This window comes from Artibeus jamaicensis, unplaced genomic scaffold, assembly GCF_021234435.1.
Source record: "Artibeus jamaicensis isolate MK-2021 breed Jamaican fruit bat unplaced genomic scaffold, CSHL_Jam_final contig_497, whole genome shotgun sequence".
Lineage (NCBI taxonomy): Eukaryota > Metazoa > Chordata > Mammalia > Chiroptera > Phyllostomidae > Artibeus > Artibeus jamaicensis.
Genome location: NW_026521863.1, coordinates 5,089,093 through 5,102,868, shown reverse-complemented (window position 1 = coordinate 5,102,868; position 13,776 = coordinate 5,089,093). Strand labels below are relative to the sequence as shown.

The 13,776-nt window shown below is 49.6% G+C and overlaps 1 long non-coding RNA gene across 2 annotated transcripts; it reads left to right on the top strand.

Annotated features, from left to right (window-relative positions):
* Nucleotides 1-5,421: 5,421 nt before the first annotated feature.
* LOC119034960 (uncharacterized) lies at nt 5,422-10,037 on the top strand. Of its 2 annotated transcripts, none has more exons than XR_008392264.1 (3): nt 5,422-5,516; nt 7,358-9,019; nt 9,320-10,037. It is a non-coding gene; the product is annotated as an uncharacterized LOC119034960 (long non-coding RNA). The 2 variants fall into 2 exon arrangements; XR_008392265.1 differs by having other exon boundaries at nt 7,344-9,019.
* Nucleotides 10,038-13,776: the final 3,739 nt, after the last annotated feature.

Below are 13,776 nucleotides of genomic sequence, written 5' to 3'. Positions count from 1 at the left end.
AGCACCACACACTTCATAGGCTCTGTTCTCCCACCTTTCATACCTGCTCACTGAAAGGAAGTCCAATATAGCTTCTCTCTGGCCTATCCCTATTGCCAGCATCACTGCTCTTGCACTTTGGGGACATCATTAAGGAAAATACGGGGCATACTGACCACCAGCACAGACATTCTGCCACAGTCCAATTACTGGCTATTAAGTGACTCATGGTCATGGGTGTCTATAGTGTGACAAGGCTGGACAAAGGGGTGACTCATGTCTCACACAGGATGGCGTGGGAAGGCAGGCAATTTCATTGTGCTACTCAGAATGGCACTCGATGTAAAACTTACAAATTGTTCATTCCTAGAATTTCCACTGCAGGAGGGAGTGGGAAGGCACATAATTTCATCGCACTACTCAGAATGGCACTCAATCTAAAACTTATGATTGTTCATTCCTGGAATTTCCACTTCATCTTTTCAGGCCGAGGCGGACCGTAGACAACTGAAACCATGGGAAGCAGCACCGCAGACGAGGGGACTACTGTATTTTTGCTGCCCTAAAAATTCCCTGCGCTCTGCCCATTTTTCCCTCCCTGCCTTCCGTGTCCTGGCAGTCACTGATCCTCTTACTGTCTGCACAGTTTCGCCTCTTCCAGGATGTCATGTAGATAAACCCAAACGGCAGGCAGCCTTTGCAGCTTGGCTCCTTTTACTTAGGAAGGTGTATTTAAGACTCCTTCCTCCGGCCAAGATGGAGGCATAGGTGGAAACACTGTGCCTTCTCAAGCAACCAAGTTTAAAGACAACAAAGTTGTAGTATCAAAAACACAACCAAAACACAGAAAATTTAACTATACGAAAGTCCGACAACAATGAACCATTCAGCCAGACCGGTATGAGGGGCAGAGTTACTGGCTGGCGGAGCAGGGGTCGGGCAGGAAAAACCTGCCAGACTGACCCAGAAGTGTAGACGGCGGTTGGCAGATCCCAGGCGCAGAGTGGCAACGGGCAGACCCAGTGAGGGCGCAGGGCGGCTGGCTGGCTGTGGTCACACATTCACACTCAGATAAACCAGGCGAAGGAGCGAGCACAGGCCAGGGCCCCAGTGCTGAGAATTAAAGCCTAAAATCACCAACTGGAAAAACTTTTGGGGTCGAGGTGCCGGGAGAGGCTCCCAGACTCACAGAGAGTTTGTTGGAGAGACCCACAGGGTCCTGGAGGGTGCACAGGCCCACACACCCAGAAGCTGGCACCAGGGGGCCCCGGTTTGCTTGCAGGAAGCAGCAGAGGGGACCGAAATCTGAGAGAGAGCGTGGTACAAGCACCATTGCCCCTCTCTGACCCCACTCCCACATATAGCATCACGACCCAGCAACTGTGTTGCCCCACCCAGGTGAACACCTAAGGCTCCACCCCTCATGCTTAACAGGTGCAAACACACCAGAACATTATGGCTCAAGAAGAACAGCTCAGCCCTGGCTGGTGTAGCTCAGTGGATTGAGTGCGGGCCTGAGAACCAGAGGATCCAGGTTCGATTCCCAGTCAGGGCACATGCCTGGGTTGCAGGCCAGTTCCCAGCAGGGGATGCATGAGGGGCAACCACACACTGATATTTCTCTCCCTTTCTCCTTCCCTTCCCCTCTAAAGATAAATAAATAAAATCTCAAAAAAAAAAAAAAAAAAAAAAAGAACAGCTCAAAGCCCCAGAGCCAACACTTCTAAGTGACCAAGAGATAGCCAAACTTTCAGATGCGCAGTTCAAAACACTGGTGATCAGGATGCTCATAGAATCAACTGGTTGATTTTAGTCACAAATTAGAGGAACATATGAAGGCTAAACTAACTGAAATGAAGGGAAATGCACAGGAAACCAATAGTGATGGAAAGGAAATTGGGACTCAAATCAAGGGAGTGGACCAGAAGGAAGAAAAAAATGACCAAACAGAAAAGAATAAAGAAACAAGAATTCAAAAAAAAAAAATGAGGAGAGGCTTAGGAACATTCAGGACATCTTTAAACGTTCCAACATCCGAATTATAGGGGTACCAGAAGGGAAGAGGAACAGCCACCAGTGGGGAAACTTATTTGAACAAATAATAAAGGAGAACTTCCCCAATCTGGCAAAGTCAATAGACTTCCAGGAAATTCAGGAAGCTCAGAGAGTCCCAAAAAAGCTGGACCCAAGAAGGAACACACCAAGGCACATCATCATTACATTAGCCAAGATTCAAATGAGGGAGAGAACCCTAGAAGCAGCAAGAGATAAGGGGGCAGTCACTTACAAAGGAGTTCCCATCAGACTCTCAGTGGATTTCTCAAAAGAGACCTTACAGGCAAGAAGGGGCTGGAAAGAAGTATTCCAAGTCATGAAATCCAAAGACCTACAACCAAGATTGATCTATCCAGCAAAGCTTTCATTTAGAATGGAAGGGCAGATAAAGTGCTTCTCAGATAAGATCAAATTCAAGGAGTTCATGGTCACCAAGCTCTTATTATATGAAATGTTAAAGGGACTTATCTAAGAAAAAGAAGATAAAAAATATAAACAGTGAAAGTACTGCAAACTCACAGTTATTAACACCCACACCTAAAACAAAAGCAATCTAAGAGGACAGCTAGATCAGGAGCAGAACCATAGAAATGGAGATCACATGGAGGGTTAGCAACAGGGGAGTGGGAGGAGGAGAAGGGGGAAAAAGGTGCAGAAAATAAGTAGTATAGATGGTAGGGAGAAAATAGACGGGGGGAGGGCAAGAATAGTATGGGAAATGTAGAATCTAAAGAACTTGTGACACATGGACATAAACTGAAGGGGGGAAGAGGGGTGTGCAGGGGGGAAGGGAATGAAGGGGGGGAAGTGGTACAACTGTAATGGCATAATCAATAAAATATATTAAAAAGAAAAAAAGAACAACAACAACAACAAAAAGACTCCTTCCTGTCTTCTTAGAGTTCGATGGCTCATTTACTTTTAGTGCTGAGTGATACCCCACTGCCCGGGTGGCCCACAGTGCATTTATGCATTCACCTGCCGAATGACATCTCGGTTGCTTTCAAGTTTGGACAATTATGATAATGTTACTAGAATCACCCACGCGCAGGTTTGTATGTGAACTAAGTGTTCAGCTCCTTCGGGTGGATACCAAGGAGCACACTTGTTAGAGCGCACTTTCAGAGTATGTTGAGTTCCGTAGGAAATGGCCAAACTGTCTTCCGAAGGGGCGGTGCCCTTGGCACTGCCCCCAGCCGTGAGGGAGAGCTCCCGTGACTCCACACGGGTCAGCCGTTGTGTGGGCAGAGTTCTTGACCTTGGCCGTTCTAACAGTTATGTGGTGGTCTCTCCCTCTTTTTTAAGACGCTGTTCCCTGGTGGCTGGGATGTGGAGCATCTTTTTATAGGCTTATTGCCACCTGTGTATCTTCTTTGGTGAGGTGTCTGCTAAGGTCTTTGGCTCATTTTGTAACCCAAACTCAACTGTTATTGAGTTTTAAGGGTTCTTTGTGTATTGGGATAACAGTCCTTTAGCAGGTGTGTCTTTTGTAAACGTTTCCTCCTGGGCTGTGGCTTGTCTTCTCATTCTCTTACATTTCACCGAGCAAAAGTTTTTAATTCTAATCAAGTTTAGTTTATCAATTATTTCTTCCATGGACTATGCATGAAGGTTTTTTCTTATCTTGATTCCAGCCACCCCCCCCAAACTTTTCTTGTTAAAAAATAAGCAACAGTAAATACAGTACAGGACACTCTCTATCACATTATTTTAATGGCGTGGGGGTCAGCTGGAAGGGAAACAGTTCTCCACGGTATCTGACTTTAGAAGGATCACTGGAAGGTTCTACCTTGTTGAGGCAAACCAGCGCCAGCACTGGCTGAGCCTCCTCCACAGCCGTGCACTGTGCTAGGCACGGCCGGGGTGGCCCTGGCTCAGAGAGTCTGAGTTCTGCACGAAATCGGAGTGGGAGCAGGGCAGCATCGTTCCCTGGCAACAGGTACCGACAAGCTAGGGATCAGAAACAGAGCAAAACAAAATATTTATTTTCCATAAACTTAGCATTAAAAGATTTTATTTATTTATTTTTAGAGAGAGGGGAAGGGAGAGGGAAAGAAAGGCAGAGAAACATCAATGTGCGGTTGCCTCTCACACGCCCCTAATGGGCACCAGGCCCACAACCCAGGCATGTGGCCTGACTGGGAATCGAACCTGTGACCTTGGTTTGCAGGCTGGCACTCAATCCACTGAGCCACACCAACCAGGGCAAATTTAGCATTTTTTAAAAGAGTTGTATTCCCTTTCTTCTCTTTTTGTGGTACCATCACTATACCTATTACATCTATTAATGTTTGAACCCCAACAGTGCATTGTTGTAATTATTATTTTATCATCTGTTGTCATTTTCCTTTTTCAGTTGTATTTTTCCATTGACATCTAACCCCCTTACACCCCCGCCCTCTACAATCGCCATGCTGTAGTCTGTGTCCCTTAACATTTTGTGTACAAAAAACTCTAAAAATCACTTGTAATTCTGCACACGTGGAAGCCTTGAGTTTTATGGTTTAGTATTTTCTTCTTCTGAAGGTCACAGTGGACAGGTGGTGGGCATCGTAACCGTTTCTGCACCAGGGACCACCGCCGTTCTCGGTGTAACCTCAGTTCTGACTGCAGACTTGGCTGTGGGGAGCTTAGGAGATGAAGACAGGGCACTTCATCGTCCTCACTGTTGTAGACGATCGGTGGGTAAATACACACTCTCGGAGTTTGGAACCGAATTGATAAAAATTTTAATGGCCAAAGATTTTCCTGCGCAGGGACGAACTCCCCCAACTGTGACCGGAGTCACGTAGCTACTCAGAGCTACAAAATGGAAGTCGCGCCTGGCTTACAGACTACTGGGTATTTATATTTTCTAGCAAGCAAGCAAAGGCATACAGAAGCAGAGGCGGCGGTTAGCTATTGGCTTATTTAAAAACGGCGAGGGTCCCTGATTGGTGGGTGCTGCTGCTGGCGGGCACTTTCTGGCGGGCCAGGTTAGTTACCTTATTTGGCTAGAATTTTAAACCCAATTGTTCCCGAATGTTTGTTCATTACCCTGTTCCAGGAACTGCAGATTTAGGGTTGGGTAATGCCCTAGCTGTAATTTTCCTAGCTGGGTATAACACTCACCTGCTTCTCCCCAACCCACCTCTCTCCCAGAACTCCTGGGCTAGGGATGAGGAATCCAGGGGCCCCGAGGGCAGACTCAGTGAAGGCGACCACTCTCTTCCCAAGAGTTTGGACCAGGGCAGGAAGGGTCCTGAGAAAGTTCTTCCCTGATGCCGTGGGGATTGTTGTGGTCACGGAAGGGATAGGACCACCAGGTGGCAGTGTTGCACAACAGCTTGCAGCAGAGGACTCTGTCAGGTGGCACCCTAGGGGAGGTCCCTCCCAGCCAGAGACCTTTGGAGACAGGGGCATGGATGCACCACCCAGAAGGGGAAGAAGGCTTGGGAATTCTCAGGAATGGCGGACATCCGTGAGGGGGCGTACATGTCCAGGTGAGGTCCGTAGGTGAGAGACTCCAGGGTGGGGAGGCTCTGGGTCTGAGAGCCCCCAAGGGCCGCAGCAGTTAGGAGACTGGACGGTGAATTTTGTGTCGGCTTGACTGGGCCACGGGGTGCCCAGATGTTTGGTTAAAGTGATTCTGGGTGTGTGTAGGCAGGTTTTCTGGGTGAGACTAGCATTTGAACGGGTAGACTAGTAAAGGAGATTGTGCTTCCCAAGGTAGATGGGCCTCATGCAATCCACTGAGTCTGGGGAGGGGGAAGGTTAAGTAAGGGAGAATTTGCTTTTTCTGCCTGATTGTCTTCAAGCTGGGAACTGGTCTTCTCCTGCCTTTGAACTTGAACTAAAACTGGAACTTACACCATCAGCTCTCCCTGGGCTCCAGCTTGCCGACCGTAACCTTGGGACTTGTCAGCCTCCACAGCTGCACAAACCAATTTCTTAAAACACGCAAATCCATCTGTCATCTCCTATTTGTTCTATTTCTCTGAAGAACCTTGACTAATAGCAACAGGGAGTGCTTATCTGTGGTTAACAAACATGGGGTGCCGTTTCATCGGCTGTATCAAGTAGATAGGCTCTAAACGGCTAAAAAGTATCTTTATTTGTACTATATGTAAAGCAACTGAATGTGTGAGAATTTGAGCTGGTGCCGGTGGGCTTTGAGCGAGCAGTCCAAGCCTGGCAGGAAGAGAAATACTATGCGGGGACCGTCTTAGGCCTACACACGGGATCCAGCTCGGGCCTGTTTTTACGACCACTATGGAGGGCAAGAAGGAAGGTCTCGGACGAGTACACGTCTCACTAGTTCCCAGCACTTTCCTTCACCCTGGAGCGTTTTCTGTTCAGGGATGGCAGCGAGCTGGGGGTCTCGTGTTTCATGTGAACTCTCTATCACCCTTGCATGTCCATAGCACACCAGCCTGGAGAGGGAAGGAGGCAAGGCCTCAGGTCACCATAGCAACAGCAACAAAAATAGTTGCATCTCCTCAGCCACGTCCACGTCCTTGCTTTTCCCTGGCAGAGGCCCAGGCGGTTCCACGTGCCCCACTTGGCTGGCAGCCGCTCATTTGCATCCCCTGCAGCCACCGGTGTGTTCGCCTAATCAAGTTTGTCTTTTTTCTAATTAAAAGATATTAAATGCTTATTATAGAGGATCTGGGAAGTAGAAAAATAGAAAGAGAGAATTGAAAGTGACCCATATGAGAGATAACTACATTTTCACATACTTCCTCTTAGTCTTTTTTATGACATATTTATAAGTAATACCTAACGTCATTATGGTTTTCCTGTGTCATTAAATAGGTTTCAGAAGGATGGGTTGTTTTTTGTTGTTGTTGTTTTGTGTTTTTTGCACAAGCAGAATACAGGAAATCTTGACCAAAGATCTGTCTGTCTGGGCTGCCTAACTCTGGAGCAGCCCATGAGGCCTGGCTAGGTCTTTGGTCCCATGGAAATTCTTTTCTTCAGGCATAAAAATGTCAAATATGGTCATAAAAACAGTGACCTAGCCTATGCTCACAAATGCATGCATTTTAAAATGATTACACTTAGAAGCATAATTTTTAATGCCAGCATAAAATTGCACTCTGTGGTTTTAGCAGTTGTTAGATATTGAGATTGGTGTCTGACTGGCCCATTAAGAATGAACGTTCAGTCGGTGGGGGCAGCACTGGCTGTCCCCAGCCTCCGGCCCCGTGTTTGTCCTAATGGGTTGGCAGGGCTCTCGCCCCCATCAGTGTTCATTCTTTCTGGCATCGAAGAAGAAGCAAGTGCTTTCTCGGTTTCTTTCTGCATCTCTGATCTTAACATTTCATCAGTCTCATTCTTGCAGGAGTGCACAGGACCCCTTCTGAGGGACCCCGCAGCCGCCACCATCTAACCCTCTGAGCTGTCTGGGAGGCGAGAAAAGAAGCACTGCGCAGGCCGGAGTTCGCAGGGCTGCAGCCCGGTGCTGCCTGGGCAAGAACAGTGGGGGTGTGGGGCTCGTGCCGTTCGCTCCAAGGGTGCTGTGTATCTCTGGAAGTTATTCCTGACGTGGAAGGCCTCTTCTCTGTCCTGGAAGCCCAGGCTGTTCAATCAAGTGAGTGTCTTTGCAGAGAAGCACCTGAACGTGGAGGAGAAAGGACACTGAGCCCAGCCATGCTTCCAGCTGATCCATGACTACACGGTTCCAGGTGGCTCCTAAGGAGGGGTTCAAGGACTCCAGCCCCCACCATTTAGGGGGCAAGTGGCTGCTTTTCTTCCTAAGACAGGTCATATGCATCTTCTCCTGCAACTTCCAGCCCCATTTCTTCAGCTACGACCTGACTCAGCACCACCCACAGCCCCTCAGTGCTCAGTTGATTAGAAATGACAAGGGTCTGCGTGGCCAGCCCATGAGGGCTCGTCCTGATTGCTGTCTCCAGGTTGGGCCACACTGGAAGCTACTGCTGCTGTCACATCTGATGCTCCAAATAGGACAACAGGAACGGGGATTTCCATCTGTGAAATATACTGAACAGCAACCAGAAAACACACCAAACTTTCCCCAGGTTGGAAACTAGAAAAAAGATCATCGTGAATTTTAAAGAACTTTTTGGCAAAATGAAAATACATGCTTGTGTGAGTTTGGGTTGGAGAGAGGGCAAAGCGACCCACCGCTTGGTCGGACACCAAAGACTCTGGTTTCACTGGGCTGGGAGGGCACAGCCAGTCCCCAGTGCCCTTCCCCCAGGGTCTCATGAGGACACTATCGAGTCTGTGTCATAGCACATCAGCACTCAAATGGCACCTCTTTTTCTGGTGCGCTGTCCCTTTTCCCTCCGGGGGCTTACCTTAAAGGAACCTTACCTCTGGGTCTCAGGCCCGCCCACTCAGCACCTGGCCAGCATGGTTCCCACTGTGGCCAGCTCAGGTGCTCAGTGCCTGGCCCATCTGCATTGGTTTTAAAAGGCCACCAAGAAGCTTTCTTCTGCCAAGTGACCCACACCAGCCCTCTTCCTGCGTCCCCACCTGGACAGGCCCTGGGGCAGCTGGAGCACGTCCAGGCTGTAGGGCAGGGGCTGGGGCTAACCTGGAGAAAGCCACAGGGGCTCAGCGGACCCCAGAGAGAGGTGACCCACCAAGCTGGTGATGTGAAGGGGCCCAGGGAGGGCTGGAATCCAGGAATCAGGGAGTAAGACAGAGGAGCCCCAGACTTAAAGACAGTTGAGGGGCTGGTGGTAGAGAAAGGGAGAATGGAGAAGTGAGCAGGGACGGTTCCTGGGCAGTTCGGTTTCTTTCTTGGGGGACACTGCATTTATCTGAGGGGCAATGCAACATGCCGATGGGAAGCCCAGTGCTGGAGCCTCTGCCTGCGTCTGTTTTCTGGCTGTACTGGCACACGAGCTCGTCACTCCAAACCTCGGCCTCTGAGACTGTTTTCTTATCTGTACAGCAGGCACAATCCGAACCGTGTTCGCCTCTTGTGCGGTTGTGAGGAGTAAATATTGCTACATTTGAAACGTGGCCCACGGTAAGCACTGCGTAGTAGCATCGTTGTTACTTCGTCACAGCGGCCGGTGAGGGGAGGTGGTTAGGAGGTGGAACCGGCTTGGACTGGCCCCAGACTGGCCCTCGCCGGCCACCATCCATCAGCTCCAGCTCAGGCTCAGCTCTCCCCGGGTCTTCCCACTCGCTCACCCTGGGGGGCTCACAGGGCAGCATCTATACGTTTCCCACTATGTGGGAGAAGCAGAGGCTCCGAGAGGGGAGCTTGCTCTGGGTGACACAGCAGGACGTGACATTGTACTTACTTTCTCTCCTCCATCTGCAGCCCCCTTCCCCCACTGCCCTTGGCTTTTGTGGATCTGCGGATGTCCCTAAGAGCGTGATCGCTGGGATAGGAACAAAGGCCACGTAGGAAGTGAGTGCTATTTTCCGAGGGCCTGCCCAGCGATGGGCTCCTCACGGCTTTGCTCCACCCCACCGTGAAGCTGCTTCCAGAGCCGCAGGGCCCCTGTGGGGTCAGTGCGCAGCTGTGTTCTGACCTCAGGAAGCCACCACTGGCTTTGGAAGTTCCAGGTGCTCCTGGACCATACGTGGCTGAGAAATCACATGACGAAGGCAGGAAGGGAGCAGACCTCAGCTGAGCTACCGCCACTGGGCCCAGCAGAGTGCCCAGCATGCACCTGGGCCCGAAGCTTCACTCCACAGACAGCCCACAAGTCTGTCTTTTTATATGAAAAGACCCGCAATAATTCACGTGTAAGGAGAGAGAGAGGGAGAGAGAGAGAGCTCTCTTTTTTTCTTTCCACACAGGGTCGCATTTGTATGCTGCTGTTCTGGGTTGCGGGAGTGATTCAAAGGCCCAAGCGTGCAAAACCAGTCGGAACTGTTTTAAAGGGACAGCCAGGGAGCCGTTTCCCTTCCAAACACGTTTGATTCCATGGCTGGATTTTTTTAAATGTTTTTGTTTATTTTCACTAATTATCTAACTTTGATTTTAATCCTTTGCCACTGGAGAAATATTCCTAAACAGATTAAAAGAACAGAAAAATAACATCAGCCAAAAACATTACTCACATAATGTGCTCTCGTGACAAGGGTCCTGGGTGGAGGGTGAGGAGCCGCGCTTGGCTCCTGCCCCTGCCTCAGGGGAGTGGCTTTGGCAGCTGCTTGCCTCTGTGAAGCTGTTTCCTCCTCTGTCAGATGAAGTAGGTGCGACTCTCTGGTGGGCAGTTATTCTGGGGACATTCACTTGCTGTCTCCTTTTTCTTCTGGTCGTGGGACCCTGGGTTTCCTTTGGAGAACCTCCCTCCTCCACCATCATGCATTTCAGATGGGGCTCCACCATGAGCTTGGATTGGGGGAATCCCCTCTTCTGGCTGTGGGAGTGGGCAAGGATGCTTCTCACAGCACGAAGGGACCCCGCAATCACAGGGTTTATACCTTGGAGTGAAAGTGGCTAGCAGGAAATGAGTTCTTACTCTCGGTATTAGTTAGTTATCGCTGCATAACAAACGACCCCATCCCCTGCCCTAATTCAGCAGCTTACAAGAGCACACATTTATAGCCTCAGAGTTTCTGTGGGTTGGGAGGGTGGACAGGGCTCATCCGGGTTCCTGGCTGCAGCAGCTCCCCAGGTGCTGGTCGAGGAGCTGGCTACAGGTCCCGGGCTACAGGATCATCAGTTCCCCAGCTTGCCCCAGTCACTGGCAGAATTCCTGTACTTCTTGCAGGGCCAAGCCTTCAGGTTCTTGCCAGAGCCTGCTCCAGAGAGCTGGAGGTCACCCACAGTCTTCTGCCACATGGTCTTCTTACACATGGCCGTTTACTTCACGGCCGCTAGTGCATGGCCAGTGAGGGAGAGTGGGGCCTGTCAGCTTTGGACCTGGAAACCTAAGTGAGCAGTGACAGCCCAAGTAACTGCTCACATAACCATTGGTTACAAGCGAAACATGGGTCTCACCCTTGCAGACACTGTGCCGAGGTCTCAGCTCATGATTTTTTAGTAATAAGCCTGTGTCGAGGTCCCAGGTTGACTGGCTTTCCACAGGGTTCTGCCCAGTGGGAAGCAGCCTTTGATTCCGGGGCCTTTGCTCCTGTTGGCTCTCGTGTTTACTGGATGGACATCCTCTCAGGCCAAGCTGCTAGCTCGGGACGGGCAGCCGGCTGGCAGGAGTGGGTGACAGACCCCTGCGTGTTTGTCGCTAACCTTTGGAGGGATTATCCCATCCGTGGGATACTCCCCATTAGAATGCCTTGTCAGCAGGAGCCCCTGGCTCCCGGGACATGAGATGGATGTGCACACACCAGGTAAGCGTGGCACCCGTCAGCCTGAAGGTCTGCTCTGTGAGTCCCCGCGCTGGCCTGCCCTCCGAAAGCTCTGCGCATCTGCAGGCTCTGCTCTGAGAGGACTTCCAACATCTGCTCTTATCTCGGTCGCTGCTTAGTCAGCGCTGGGAGGAGGAGGAGCAGATGGAAGGCTGCTTGCAACCATCGAGAGAAACCAAAGCAGGCACGGCCTGCTTCACAGAGCACTGAGGGGCCATCTTACATCTGGAAGGAATAAACCCCCTCCAATAAGGACGACTGGGGGGTTGAAGGGGGAATGGTCCTTTTTCAGTCGGGAAGATAATAACAAAAGCAAGAGGGTTACTTTTCAGCAGTTTTAGTAAATTTTCCCTAATTCTCTCAAATGGGTCTTTTGGCTTTCAAAAACTAACATTTTAAAATAGTTTAATATTGCTCATTTGTGAGGAGAGTACAGGGAGCTTCCATGTGCCATGATGTCCTAGCAATCCGGCCAGCGCGCGGTAGCCAGCTCCACACCCTCCCTCGGACGGCGCACCCCGTGCAGAGGAGGAGAGCGCCTTCCCGCTTTCCTTTTTAGTGTATAACTGGGGCGGTTTTCAGAGCAGAGGGTTGGGAGTGATGCTGGAAGAGGGAGGGAGGGGGGAGTCGGTTCCGTGAAATGTAATGGTTAATGCTAAGGGTTCATGTCAGCCTCCTTCTCTGCTGATCTTTACAGAAACTGCTGGCAGGTGTCCCGGGGACGGCCTGGGGCTGGGGACACCGGCCGTCCTTCTTCCCACAGGACAGCCCTTCCCCCTGCCCAGGGGAGGGGCTGCGGGAGGGTTGGCACATTTTCGCATGTTGGGCTTGGCTCAGGAGCTGGTTTAGAGGGTGAGGTGCAAGTGGTGGAGAAAATTTTGCAGCGTTTCTGCCATTTGTATCCTCCACGCAGGCCTGGAATGTTCTCTGCTGCAGTCTGTGTGGCAGCTGTCCTAAGTCTGTTTGAGCAAGAGCTGGACTGTGCTGTGCTGACCTGTGGGAAGAGAACGTGGCTTGTCCTTGTCCTTGTCCTGGAAAGGAAGAGGGAAATGCAGGCTCCCTAGCAGGGAATGGACCTTGGGGCCATTTTAATTTATTTATTATTTATTTATTTCAGAGAGAGGAAGAGGGTAGAGAGAGAGATCAATTTGCTATTTCACTTATTTTATGCATTCATTCGTTGCTTCTTATATGTGCCCTGACTACGGATCGAACCCACAACCTTGGTGTATCAGAACGACACTCTGACCAACTGAACTACCCTTAAGCTTATCATCACATCTTTCACACCTTGAGTTCCTCTACTGTAATCAAAACAACATGGCATTGGAATATAGGTAGACAAATACATCAACGGAACAGAACAGAGTCCAGAAGTAAACCCATGCCCACAGGGACAGCTGATGTTTACCAAAGGCACAAAGACAAAGAGACGGAGAGAAAATAGTCTTTCCCACAAGTGGTTCTGGAAAAACTGTGTATCCACATGCCTGAAAATGAACTTGTATTTACAACTTGCACTGTATATAAAAATTATCTCTAATTAGACCTAAACCTAAATGTAAAACCTAAAACTATAAAACTTGCAGAAGAAAGCATAGCAGAAAATCTGTTACTTTGGTTTAGGCAACGATTTCTTATACAATAACACAGTCCATAAAACAACAGACTGATAAATTACAATGCATCAAAATGAGAAAACTCTGCGTTTCGAAAGGTGCCGTGGGGAGAATGAAAAGCAAAGCTGTAGACAGGTAGCAGATCCTCGGAAAGTGCGTCTGAAAAGAGTCGGTATCCAGAACTCGCAGGCCCAACACAGACGACACCCCTTCTTATCACAAAGCCTTTCCTTACACAGTCATAGCACATCATTCTGTAACAGCAATATCACACTCAAGCACACCGTACGTATGACATTGTAGGTCACAGGTGGCAAACACAAGGCCCACGGGCCGAACTTGGCCCTCCTCCTCCTTTTCTGCCTGTCACCTTGTTTCTACCCGGTGGCAGCGCCGAGCTCTCGTTTAACTGTTCAGGAGTAGTTACATTTACACAGTCCTAAAATTACTTTTGGCTCTTTGAAGACAACCAGGAGGCTGATGTGGCCCCCTGTGAAAATGAGTTCGACACTCCTATTTTAGGTGAAGTATGCACATTGCTGTCCATATCCTGTGAGATATTCACGTACCCTACCAACCACACTCAAGCAGGCATTTCTTCTGCCGGATCCTGTATAAAGAACTCTCAAAACTCAGCAATGAACAAATGACTCAATTTTAAAACAGGCAAAAATTAGGTAGCTAGGTAGACAAGATATAAGGATGGAAACTAAGCATGTTCTGAAATGATGCTCAGCACCGTATGACATTAAGGCAATGCAAATTGAAACCACAATGAGGCAACACTGCTCACCCGTCACAGTGGTTGAGATGTCCAACCAGCCATGCCCAGCGAGGG